The 10,290-nt window shown below is 43.4% G+C and overlaps 1 pseudogene across 1 annotated transcript in view; it reads right to left on the bottom strand.

Annotated features, from left to right (window-relative positions):
• Nucleotides 1–10,290, bottom strand: part of LOC149358570 (uncharacterized) — a 19,920-nt pseudogene continuing 9,630 nt past the window's right edge. The window contains exons 5-9 of the transcript XR_016288185.1: nucleotides 9,673–9,764; nucleotides 7,351–7,558; nucleotides 6,459–6,522; nucleotides 666–721; nucleotides 1–135 (exon numbers count right to left, since the gene is read on the bottom strand). The product of XR_016288185.1 is annotated as an uncharacterized LOC149358570 (transcript). The remainder of the gene's footprint in view (nucleotides 136–665; nucleotides 722–6,458; nucleotides 6,523–7,350; nucleotides 7,559–9,672; nucleotides 9,765–10,290) is intronic.

Here is a 10,290-nt window from a genome sequence, read left to right as displayed (position 1 = left end):
TCAGACCCGGCCGTCCAGGCCTGGGCCATGGAGTGGGCCGCCCAGGTCGCCGTCAGTCGAGGACCGACGGCCGTCTAGCACGGAACCATCTACGCGTGCTTTTGACGAAATAAAGTTTTTCATCGTCCTCCAAACCTACAAAAAAGTTTTGTGAGATGCGTAGGACTTTGAAAAACGCTGTTTGCATCTGTCCCATGTAACTGGGAAAAAATGCACCCGGACCGTCGAACGTACTTTTAACCTCCGCCTCAAAACGCAGCGAAACGACCTGTTCGACTCACAGGGAAGAAAAGAAATTAACAGTGCCCGTCCGATACCCTTGTCGCAGCCAATGAGGAAATCATTAAATTAAATCATATTCATTGCAGAACTGATCCGCATGAATGTCTGAGCTGAACAGTGGTGAGTCCTTGAGCTACGTTAAGCGCATCTGGCGACAATGTTAACCCGTAAAATGTCCCGAGAAAGTAGTTACAAAATATGACCGCTTCTCTTCACACTCAGTGACAAAGACAATCGCGTTAAAAAGTACGTGAAGAGTTACTGCCTCCTCACAGCAATTATTTCTATCAGCGAAAAGCTGATGATAAGCGAGACGGCTACCGTGAACGAAGCGAAATGGCAAAATAACCAAATCGCGAGAAAACAAGGCCGTAGCGTATTACCGGCGCTGCAAAGAACAACTGGCGCGTGTCAGCACCATGCATGCTGGTGCTGCCATCTGACGCAAGGAGACAAAAGCGGAACCATGCGCCCATAGCCTCCGTGATTGCAACAAGACCTTCCATGCCTTCTTTTTTCCTGTGTCAGGAGAGCGAGTACTGGCGCGTTGTTTAAACTACCTCCCTCCTCAACTACCATTACATGCATTACATTCAGACCAACGCCAGCCACGCTCGAGACAAATGCTGTCCCGATCGACTTACACTACACTACACTCACACTCCTCGGATCGCATAATTCACTTTAGGGGTTTAATATCCTCTTCGTAAGCACTATGCGCAGGGTTCGATCACTGCTGCCGTCAGGCATCTACTGGTTTTTCAATAGATGCTCTCTTTCCCGTTATTTGGTCTTCAGTTTCCTCTTGGCCGAAATGCTTACAAACAAGTGGCTCGACTCCCCTTGTGTCGACGAAAACGAATTGGCGATGGTGCTTTCTGTCCCAGCTGCTCTTGCATATTTAAAAAATTCAGTTTATCGTCATCATAATCATATTTACGTTCAAACGACTCTCACTTGTTCCTCTCTCAAATCCAGGCTCGTAAACGTCCAGTGTTGGGAGCGAACTGGCCTACTCCAATGTTCAATGGGCTCCGCACATGCCAGGAAGTTTAGTGAAGCCAGTCGAAGCTATTCTGACTTCGCAAAAGCGTGCATGGTGTTCGATTAAAGATTTTCCCCCTCTCTCTTCCTTCGATTTGGGGACTGATGACCCAAACGCAGAAGTCGGTGAACTGGCAGGAGGTCTCTCCTATATTGATACTGCATTAAGAGTGAGGCTCTTTGATAAAGAAACTGTGCCACTTGCGGATTGCATCCGGTATTAGTTTTACCCTTAAGGTTCTCACGATAGCTGTCGTGTTTGCTCATTATATGGCTTTGTTTAGTCTCATAATAAGCCACGCGGTTTTTTATAACGAAAAACAAATCACTGATATGCTGAGTGGAAAGCATGTCTGAATTCGTCGCTTTGCCTATTCTTCGCTGTCCAAGCAGCAATGCGAAATCCTCTGGACGTCAACATAAATGCCGCCTTTCTGATACGTCGGACACAGCCTGCATAGGAAACATCATCTTAGTCGCGGCGCCTTTTCGCTGAAACCTTCTAACACAATTACTCAAGGTAATGCAATTACATAAGGCAACACAAATATTTAAAGCAACTTCGAAGAGCATACTCTACGGTCGGTGTGAAGGCCAGATTAATCAACGAAAACGAGACAAACGTAATGGCGCGAAACAAACGAATACGAGACGGGAGGGGGGAGGGGGGTGCAAAATATATTTGTTTCTCTGTTCCCTTTAACCTTAAAATCGGCTTTTCCTGCTGGTTTAAGAGGAGGTGATCCTCGCCGGCTTAAGCCACGCACACTACAAGTGAACAAGTAAACTATGGAAGTTCACAGTATACTGCAGCAATTTTTAATGAGCTATTCAATGTCATACTTTGATTAAAACTTAAAGTTAACTTAAAGCGGTTATTGTGGACCTTGATCAAAGCTGGAAAATAGGCGAACATGTATGCTGATTTTTCTGAGAAATTTCGCTAACAATCATGTCCTGTTCATGTTTCAACGCTGTCATGATGAATGGCTTGTTATTCTATTAGTTTCGCGCTGATTACAGGGATACCGACAAAACGCTTTTGAGTGCCTGGTGTTTGGCCTTGGAAGAGGATTGTGAGCCTAGTAAACATGTAAATTAGCTCAGAACACCAGTGCGTAGCGTTAACAATTATTTAAAATCTATTTTCTACGGGCAGTTTCGGTCACCAGCGCTGAACTGCACCTTGACGTCACAGTCATCCGGACAACATGAATTACAACATTCCTATTGACGTCAGCGTCTCCGACGAGCGCTGGTTGTTCCTCTGAACAACCACTGGTTTCCGAAACGTCACAATATTTGGTACAGGTGCTTCCTGACGTCACTCGATGCGGAATGGAAATGCCGAGCGACTCCTCGGACACACGCGCCTTCACACTTAAAAAAACTTGCTTACATCACGCTAATCCGCCCGAAAGTTGAGTATGCTTCTGCCATATGGGACCCTCAACAAGCTTACATCATAAACAACCTTGAATCCCTGCAAAACCGTGCTGTTCGCTTCATCTTTTCAGATTATTCACGCTTCACCAGTGTCACAGCATTAATACAACGTGCCGAGTTGGAACCGCTATCATGTCGACGCCATTTCGCTCGCCTAACCTTACTTCACAAACTGTGTCACCATCCCACCCTCCACGACGACTTCTTATTGCCACACCCTGCAGTCTTTCCTCGCCGCGACCACGATAACAAAATAAAACGCATCACATGTTGTTCATTGCTCTACGCGAAATCATTCATTCCTCGCACTATAATAGACTGGAATAACTTGCCATCACACATAGCTACTGAGGTTAACCTACAATCGTTTCAGCATTCGTTAAAGCAAACCATGCACTAACAGATTTCGTATTTTTGTTGTATTATGTGCATTTACTGAGTATTTTATTCTGCGTTGTTTGTTGTGTTATTTGTGTACATTACTAGATTTAATTCATTATTACGTGTATTTTGTTTCAAGTGCCTGTGCCATATTTTTATGCTTGTATCCCCCCCCCCCCCCTATGTAATACCCTCGCACGAGGGCCCTTAGGGGTATTGTAAATAAATAAATAAATAAATAAAACCACATTAAAGTATGTTCCACCTATCGCCTACGACTGAACCTTGCTAGAAGGCATCTCCTTTTACGCCCATGAAACAAATAATATTGTTTGTTTCTATTCGTAATTTTGTGTATGTACGCCTTTAAAGGAACACTGAGGACGAATTGAAGATGACCGGTATCGACACACTCTAAACCCATATAGGCCGAAAAGGGAGTAAAAAGGGAGTAAGCACTTCCTTTTATAGAAGGGAGTGCGCTTACTCCTTTTCTAACTCCTTCCTGTTTAGAGTGTAAAAACCATGTTCTCAACACAAATAGACCACTGTAACCGAAAATGGGGCGTTTATAAGTATAAGCTTCACACACTCTGCTGTCAGGTGGTCCGCGTATAAAGCCGCTGCAGTCGCTTATTCAAAGGCATTAAAATCAAGCAAATTTACCTTCTTTAATCAGACTCTTCCAGCTGTGCTAAGCAATGACCCGAAGCAGTTTTGGAACACAGTGAAAGGCAAAGAAAATACCACCATACAACTATTTACCCCGGATGGGGATCCAGTTCCTGACCACCTGTGCGCATCGCTTCTCAATAGCACTTTTATCAAAGCCTTCTCTAGCCCCACCGGCACTTCCTTCCTACCTTCGCTCATAGAATATCACTTTTTACCAATGGATCCCATCGTCATCTCCTCAGAAGGAATTCGTGGCATTATAAACCAACTTAAAACGTCATCCTCTTGTGGTATCGATGGCCTCAGTACTAAATTCTTGAAAAATACCGTAGAATATTCTTCCATTATTCTACATTGTATTTTTTCGCAGTCTTTAAACCATCACACCCTTCCTAATGACTGGCTCACCGGCAAAGTAATCCCAGTGCACAAATCAGGGGAAACGCAAGATCCACGTAATTATCGTCCCATCTCACTTACTTCCGTTCCATGTAAAGTTCTAGAGCACATCATATTTAGTCATCTTGTTAATTTCCTAGAATCAAACCAGTTCTTTACTCCGAAACAGCATGGTTTTCGCAAATTCTTCTCGTGTGAAACGCAGTTAATGATTTTCACTAACGACTTGCATGTTTCTTTAGACTCTGGACTCATTACTGATTGCTTATTCTTAGATTTTTCAAAAGCCTTCGATAAAGTCAGTCATTCTCTTTTACTTTTAAAACTGAGCCAACTTAACATTGACCCTAATGTACTCAATTGGATTTGTGCCTTTCTTAGTAACCGTACTCAGTTCGTCTTCGCCAATAACCACGACTCATCACCAGTGCGAGTACATTCAGGTGTGCCCCAGGGGTCAGTTCTTGGCCCGTTATTATTTCTAATATACATCAATGACTTACCTTTAAAGATTTCATCTAACATGTGCTTGTTTGTTGACGACTGCGTAATTTACAGAGTAATTAATAACACTGATGATATTATTCAGCTACAGACAGACTTAAATAAAACTTATGACTGGTGTCAATTGTGGAAAATGGAATTAAACATATCTAAATGCAAATGCATGCGCGTAACCCGTAACCAGCAAACGAGCCCAGATTATTTTATTAACGACACTCAGCTGAATCCAGTCTCGTCTTACAAGTATCTTGGCGTTAATGTTTGTTCTAACCTTTCTTGGAAAGCTCATATCAGGTTCATTACTTCAAAGGCTAACCGCATGCTAGGGTACGTCCGCAGGAATTTTTCATCCTCTCCACCTTCATTGAAAATGCTACTGTATACTACACTCATTCGTCCGCAACTAGAGTACGCATGTTCAATTTGGGATCCTGACACCATCATATTAACAAATGAACTCGAGGCCGTGCAGAATCGAAGCGTCCGTTTCATCGTTGGAAACTACCATCGCACTGCCAGTGTAACAAAAATGAAATCTAATCTTAAACTCCCCTTACTCTCCACTCGCCGTAAGCTTTCACGCATTTGCCTCTTCCATAAAATTTACTATCACAATCCTTGCCTGAAAGCCATCTGTGTAAAGGCACCATCTTTCATCTCGCCTCGCATAGACCACAATCAAAAAGTAGCTGTTCCACACTGCCGCACAGTGACCTGCTCTAATTCCTTCCTCCCTAAAACATGTCGTGACTGGAATAATCTTTCACCCACAGCCACCTGTGTTAGCGACACTGCGCGTTTTAAAAGCAAATTACTCGCACTGTTAGAATCAGACCAATTGTGATATGTTGTTTACTCATATATAGACTACATAAGGTTTCTTTTTTTTTTTGTAATCCTTTTATTTATTTCTTTTTACTCCTGTACTTTTGTTCTCAATGTTTTCGTCATCTGTCTCTAGGATCTTTCAATATTGTTCGTATATATAGCCCTGTTTTTGATCTATGTATTGTTTTCTTCACTGTCCCACCCCCTCTGTAATGCGAAAGCCCTGAGGGTAAAATAAATGAAATAAAAATGAAATGAAAAGAGCCAAAGAACTAAATAAAGAGTCTGCATCTGTGGGCCGATTTCAGAAGTAAAATTCAGGCGCCGACTCCCATTTTTTTAAGGCGGATCAAGGAGGCTACACTAAACCCCCATTCACTTCAAAATGGTGGCAATCTGCTCTTTTTCGCGGCGGCTGAATTTCGATGGAGGAGAAATTCTAGAGGCCCGTGTACTGTGCGATGTCAGTGCACGCTAAAGAACCCCAGGTGGTCTAAATTTCCGGAGCCCTTCACTACGGCGTCTCTCATAGCCTGAGTAGCTTTGGGACGTTAAACCCAATAAACCAAACCAAACCAATCTGCTCTTTTCGGCAAGGACATCGCTAGTTTTAAACGCAGCGGTGAGATGATGTTTGAATGCAATTTTACCGGCGATAAACGCGCATATGGCCACTACTTTTCCTCAAAACGCTGATACGCAGGCATGTTCTATAAACGAAGAAGGGCGTGCCGTAATTATTGTTTCCTCGAATGCGTTTCGAAGTTCGTCGCCGTACGCAAGTATTATTACTTTATTCAGTTTGGCAGATTACAGTCAGACAAACTTTGTTTTTTGTTGATTTTCATAAATGCATCCTTCAGAGACGCGGAACCTTGCGGCCTCGCTTTTCGCTTCACCTTAGTCTTTTTGCTCGGATTCTTTGTTGCTTTCGATCGCATCTTCGTCCTCGCCAGGCTTGACCTGTCGAAATAACGACAGAATGCATTAGGCACAGAGCTGTTTTCAGAATGGCTTTGCTGCAAGTAAAGAATTGCACTTGGTTTAACAACGTGCGCTGTTGCATAGAGCTTCCCTATCATATAACGCAAAAAGCAAATATCGAGTAAAAAAAAATTTCCAGAACAGACCTCTTTATAATATATGTGTGGACCTGAAAAAGTCTACGGGGGAGGCAATAGGATCATTTTGCTAAAATGCTACGCAAACGGAAAGAACGACACTGCCTTGTAAGTGTATTGCGGACAGCTTCTGACGGTGCCAACTTCAAATTCTCCTGTATTGAATACCTCGCTGTTCTCATAGCCATCACTTGAGCTACCGCATTTGGCTTGTGATAAAAAAAAAAGCTTTAGACAGGCACGAATCAAAGGTATATGCACAAGCACAAAATGTGCGGCAGAATAGAAATTTACGAATACAGATCGGTCAAAAGAATGCGGAAGATGTATACATGCGCAGAAAAAAAGACTATCTGCAAACACCAGTTCTTGGTTCTGCAACCAATACTAAGGACACAAATGGCTACCTTGTCGCCTCTCTGCAACTCTTCTCGTAACAATTTGAAAATGATATTTAACTAGATAATTTATTAATCGCTAAATGCAAAGAACCTGTCACAATAGGGGAAGAAATCGGCCTCACCAGTTATGCCACGGCGTAAAATCTGGACCAAGTCTAGCCATTTCTTATTAATTACACGGTTATTCGCAAATTATATAACTAATTCTGCTCATACACGAAGGTCTGTTCGCAAGTTTGCAAGTAATGTTTGTTCTGCCAGCTCCTTACAATGGTGACCCAGTGGAAGTCGAGGTCGCCCTCCAGAACCATTTGCTTTGCGAAAAAGGGACCCTCGCTGATGGCTCCCGGAATCTCAGCTCCGTTCAGTTTGGCCGTGCAGCGGCCATGTTTCACTCCTGTGACCTCCAAGACGATCTCTTCGTGTTCGTCTTTCAGTGGGACATCCAGCGACTGATCCCCGAACACGAGTCGAAGCCTGCGGGTGAAGCAGGCGAGAAAAATAAACTTCGGCAGTTTTTATCATCTCTTGAGGCGAAGAACACCTGTATCTGTATATATCGCCATCTCCCTTTCTCTAAGTGATGTTCACTCCTTCCTTAGTCTCACAAACTGCATATGGGTCACATAACCCCATATGGCCTTTTTTACTGTCCAGTGCATGGATGGGGCAAAGATTCATTCCCATTGGTCAAATAATCCCCCCTTTATTTCTAAGTCAGTGATTTTTACTGCATACTGATATTACGACCACGACTGCTATATATATATATATATATATATATATATATATATATATATATATATATATATATATATATATATATATATATATATATATATATATATATATATATATATATATATACTCCGCAAAACCTACGTGATGCAGATGCTGCTGTAGAAAGTCATAACTATGGTATTATACATTTTATTGGAGCAGGTTTCTGGAGTGGATACTGTACGTAGGCCTGACAGTGGCGCATCTTGGCCAGCTTCCATCAGACTGACGGCAGAATGGGCCACCGTATCTTGTGTGCTTCGTCTCATTAAGTGCGCGATGCCCATGAAGGAAGGGGGGAGGGGGGGGGGGGGGGGGGCAATCAAAATATTCCGCGAAAGAACAGGGAAGGTAGAGACCATGTAGAAACCATTGTTAGTCGCAAGAAACTTTATATCTATGGTCTTTGACTAGGCGATGTGAGAGTATACCCTTCCTAGAAAGACAAAGTAAGATTGCACTGAAGCAGGTGAAGTCTGCACACACTCCTTCAGGTTACGAGGAAAGGAACAGGACTGAGTAAAATCATTAATTATGTAAAGCTCTCCCGAAATTGCTTTGTACATTCTGTGGGTGGTATTTAGGCTACTACAACACGACCTGTACTAAAAGGTACTGCTCTGGTCAAGAAAGAGTCAGCACGCCATTCCAAGAACACTGCTCTGGGAGGACAAACTATAATAAGGACAAACCATCCTGCGCATCCCGACAACCGTTTCCTGAGTACCGAAGGGTAGTTTCAGAAACTAATATCATGTGCAGGTTGCCCGGGCTATAAATGCGATAGAATTCAAGACGGTAATACCTTAACTAGATTGTTCTGGTGCATGTCATTTGAGGGAAGAGAGCTTCAATACGTTCTATGCCACCAAACTGAGTACAGCTTTAAAGTTAATCTCTTCTGAGGGAAAGGTCCTCCCGTGCTATTGAGGCCCTTGAGGTGCTTTCCGACACGCATCAATAACACGAATGAGAATACTTACGAAACAGTCGCCCCCTCGTATAGTTGCATAGAGGTGAATGAGTAAGGGAAAATATGCTTTGCTTTACGCCTGAAATAGTTGTTCATATGCTTGTTTTTCGCTAATGAAACTAGATCATACAGTTTTTCGCGATCTGTTGCTACGATATGTGTGTATTTTAATTTATGCGCAGCATGTAAGCAAACTAGTGAGTATATATAGCTATCCAGACATCATAATATACTCAGTATCTTATCACAACTTAATAGCCTTATTAGTGTAGACGCTCGATGTTAAGATTTTCTAGAAATGTGATTGAAAGGGCAGCGAACTTAACGCCTAGAAGAACAGCCAGCGCCGTTCTAAGAGCTGCCCAAGACAGGGCTCTTGTTGGCACATCTTGTCGGTAAATGCGATGACTACTTGTTGACGACATCAGCTAAGTCTCATAATTAACAAGGCGACAAAATAAGGTGCTAGCGTTTCAAAATAGTTCAACCGAGTAGACATGCGAAAGCATGTGTTCATTATTCGCCTCTTTCTGTCATCTGCATGTGCACGCAACCGCGTTTCTCGATCTTCATCGTCACACCCTCTCTCCACTTGGCGGCAGCTGGCTCGATGCCCTCCTCCCATTGGCTGCAGCTGGCGCCACGCTCCTCCGAACTTACCCGAGCTTCCTCCCATTGGGTGCAGCTTGCGCGACGCTCTTCCGAACTAACCCGAACTTCCTCGAGTCACTCCGAGGCTTCACACAATATTCTTGGTAGGGCTTGACCTTGTTAAGCAGCGCTTTCGCACTGAATTCACAGAGAGGCGCAGCAACTTGCAAATGGCTCGGTACTCAACTGTTTGGCGTTCCTAGGGTTCTTCGCCTTAATTTCGTAGCGGTCTCCTTCGAGGATGCCATCCGAACTGAGTGGCACATACACAGGCACAGGCTGCGAGGAAAATGTAAAAGAAGTTCCGAAGGAATAACAGCATGCAGAAAATGTTTTACAGCGTTAAACGGAGCCATTCCCGTATCAGGCTCTGGCCCACATGGTGTCCTAACTACCTCGGCCGAATCCTGCACTGTAATCGCATTAAGCAAGCTCGCTTTCGATGCGAACGTTAGAAGGGCTGCGCCTTGCACGTAACGCTGGCTGGTCGTCAACTGTCTTTATCTCGATTTCACAACAGCAACAAAAATTCCCTCCTGCAAGGATGTCCATCTGTGCTAGGCGCCACTGTATGTTTATTTAAAAAGCTGTATAACATAATATAATTTAAGAAAGCTGTATAGCTTTCCTTTTTAGCCGTATGGCTGCGCTTGGGTGGATGTCAATGAGTAATTATTCCCTTAATGCAACTGAGAATCAATGCATAGATTTATTAGGAGATGTCATGCTTAACACAGAACGTCAACGACCTGGTTAGGTCGTTGTCCTGGTTGACCTGGTCCGTTGACCTGGTTAGGTGGTTGTC

This window comes from Amblyomma mixtum, chromosome 2 (assembly GCF_055824585.1).
Source record: "Amblyomma mixtum isolate Tamu chromosome 2, ASM5582458v1, whole genome shotgun sequence".
Classification (NCBI taxonomy): Eukaryota; Metazoa; Arthropoda; class Arachnida; order Ixodida; family Ixodidae; genus Amblyomma; species Amblyomma mixtum.
The sequence above is the reverse complement of the archived record's forward strand: the minus strand, read 5'-3'. Positions and strand labels throughout refer to the sequence as shown.